The following is a 3,924-nucleotide window of genomic DNA, read 5'->3' on the forward strand; positions in this document are numbered from 1 at the left end:
ATTATATAGTATCCCCTCATGGTTACAGACCCAACAACATTATATAGTATCCCTTCCTCATGGTTACAGACCCAACAACATTTATATAGTATCCCCTCCTCATGGTTACAGACCCAACAACATTATATAGTATCCCTTCCTCATGGTTACAGACCCAACAACATTATATAGTATCCCTTCCTCATGGTTACAGACCCAACAACATTATATAGTATCCCCTCCTCATGGTTACAGACCCAACAACATTATATAGTATCCCTTCCTCATGGTTACAGACCCAACAACATTATATAGTATCCCTTCCTCATGGTTACAGACCCAACAACATTATATAGTATCCCTTCCTCATGGTTACAGACCCAACAACATTATATAGTATCCCTTCCTCATGGTTACAGACCCAACAACATTATATAGTATCCCCTCCTCATGGTTACAGACCCAACAGCATTATATAGTATCCCCTCATGGTTACAGGCCCAACAACATTATATAGTATCCCTTCCTCATGGTTACAGACCCAACAACATTATATAGTATCCCCTCCTCATGGTTACAGACCCAACAACATTATATAGTATCCCTTCCTCATGGTTACAGACCCAACAACATTATATAGTATCCCCTCCTCATGGTTACAGACCCAACAACATTATATAGTATCCCCTCCTCATGGTTACAGACCCAACAACATTATATTGTATCCCTCCTCATGGTTACAGACCCAACAACATTATATAGTATCCCCTCCTCATGGTTACAGACCCAACAACATTATATAGTATCCCCTCCTCATGGTTACAGACCCAACAGCATTATATAGTATCCCCTCCTCATGGTTACAGACCCAACAACATTATATAGTATCCCTTCCTCATGGTTACAGACCCAACAACATTATATAGTATCACTTCCTCATGGTTACAGACCCAACAACATTATATAGTATCACTTCCTCATGGTTACAGACCCAACAACATTATATAGTATCCCCTCCTCATGGTTACAGACCCAACAACATTATATAGTATCCCCTCCTCATGGTTACAGACCCAACAACATTATATAGTATCCCTTCCTCATGGTTACAGACCCAACAACATTATATAGTATCACTTCCTCATGGTTACAGACCCAACAACATTATATAGTATCCCTTCCTCATGGTTACAGACCCAACAACATTATATAGTATCCCCTCCTCATGGTTACAGACCCAACAACATTATATAGTATCCCTTCCTCATGGTTACAGACCCAACAACATTATATAGTATCCCTTCCTCATGGTTACAGACCCAACAACATTATATCGTATCCCCTCATGGTTACAGACCCAACAACATTATATAGTATCCCCCCCCTCATGGTTACAGACCCAACAACATTATATAGTATCCCCCCCTCATGGTTACAGACCCAACAACATTATATAGTATCCCCTCCTCATGGTTACAGACCCAACAACATTATATAGTATCCCTTCCTCATGGTTACAGACCCAACAGCATTATATAGTATCCCCTCCTCATGGTTGCAGACCCAACAACATTATATAGTATCCCTTCCTCATGGTTACAGACCCAACAACATTATATAGTATCCCTTCCTCATGTTTACAGACCCAACAACATTATATAGTATCCCTCATGGTTACAGACCCAACAACATTATATAGTATCCCCTCCTCATGGTTACAGACCCAACAACATTATATAGTATCCCCCCCTCATGGTTACAGACCCAACAACATTATATAGTATCCCCCCCTCATGGTTACAGACCCAACAACATTATATAGTATCCCCACCTCATGGTTACAGACCCAACAACATTATATAGTATCCCCTCCTCATGGTTACAGACCCAACAACATTATATAGTATCCCTTCCTCATGGTTACAGACCCAACAGCATTATATAGTATCCCCTCCTCATGGTTGCAGACCCAACAACATTATATAGTATCCCCCCCTCATGGTTACAGACCCAACAACATTATATAGTATCCCCACCTCATGGTTACAGACCCAACAACATTATATAGTATCCCCTCCTCATGGTTACAGACCCAACAACATTATATAGTATCCCTTCCTCATGGTTACAGACCCAACAACATTATATAGTATCCCCTCATGGTTACAGACCCAACAACATTATATAGTATCCCCTCATGGTTACAGACCCAACAACATTATATAGTATCCCCTCCTCATGGTTACAGACCCAACAACATTATATAGTATCCCTTCCTCATGGTTACAGACCCAACAACATTATATAGTATCACTTCCTCATGGTTACAGACCCAACAACATTATATAGTATCCCTTCCTCATGGTTACAGACCCAACAACATTATTAGTATCCCCTCCTCATGGTTACAGACCAACAACATTATATAGTATCCCTTCCTCATGGTTACAGACCCAACAACATTATATAGTATCCCTTCCTCATGGTTACAGACCCAACAACATTATATCGTATCCCCTCATGGTTACAGACCCAACAACATTATATAGTATCCCCCCCCCATGGTTACAGACCCAACAACATTATATAGTATCCCCCCCTCATGGTTACAGACCCAACAACATTATATAGTATCCCTCCTCATGGTTACAGACCCAACAACATTATATAGTATCCCTTCCTCATGGTTACAGACCCAACAGCATTATATAGTATCCCCTCCTCATGGTTGCAGACCCAACAACATTATATAGTATCCCTTCCTCATGGTTACAGACCACAACATTATATAGTATCCCTTCTCATGTTTACAGACCCAAAACATTATATAGTATCCCTCATGGTTACAGACCCAACAACATTATATAGTATCCCTCCTCATGGTTACAGACCCAACAACATTATATAGTATCCCCCCCTCATGGTTACAGACCCAACAACATTATATAGTATCCCCCCCTCATGGTTACAGACCAACAACATTATATAGTATCCCCACCTCATGGTTACAGACCCAACAACATTATATAGTATCCCCTCCTCATGGTTACAGACCCAACAACATTATATAGTATCCCTTCCTCATGGTTACAGACCCAACAGCATTATATAGTATCCCCTCCTCATGGTTGCAGACCCAACAACATTATATAGTATCCCCCCCTCATGGTTCAGACCCAACAACATTATATAGTATCCCCACCTCATGGTTACAGACCCAACAACATTATATAGTATCCCCTCCTCATGGTTACAGACCCAACAACATTATATATATCCCTTCCTCATGGTTACAGACCCAACAACATTATATAGTATCCCTCATGGTTACAGACCCAACAACATTATATAGTATCCCCTCATGGTTACAGACCCAACAACATTATATAGTATCCCTCCTCATGGTTACAGACCCAACAACATTATATAGTATCCCCTCATGGTTACAGACCCAACAACATTATATAGTATCCCCTCATGGTTACAGACCCAACATTATATAGTATCCCCTCATGGTTACAGACCCAACAACATTATATAGTATCCCCTCATGGTTACAGACCAACAACATTATATAGTATCCCCTCCTCATGGTTACAGACCCAACAACATTATATAGTATCCCCTCATGGTTACAGACCCAACAACATTATATAGTATCCCCTCATCGTTACAGACCCAACAACATTATATAGTATCCCTTCCTCATGGTTACAGACCCAACAACATTATATAGTATCCCCTCATGGTTACAGACCCAACAACATTATATAGTATCCCTTCCTCATGGTTACAGACCCAACAACATTTATATAGTATCCCCTCCTCATGGTTACAGACCCAACAACATTATATAGTATCCCTTCCTCATGGTTACAGACCCAACAACATTTTATAGTATCCCTCCTCATGGTTACAGACCCAACAACATTATATAGTATCCCC

The sequence above is a fragment of the Salvelinus namaycush genome, chromosome 38 (genome assembly GCF_016432855.1).
Source record: "Salvelinus namaycush isolate Seneca chromosome 38, SaNama_1.0, whole genome shotgun sequence".
In the NCBI taxonomy this organism is placed as follows: Eukaryota; Metazoa; Chordata; class Actinopteri; order Salmoniformes; family Salmonidae; genus Salvelinus; species Salvelinus namaycush.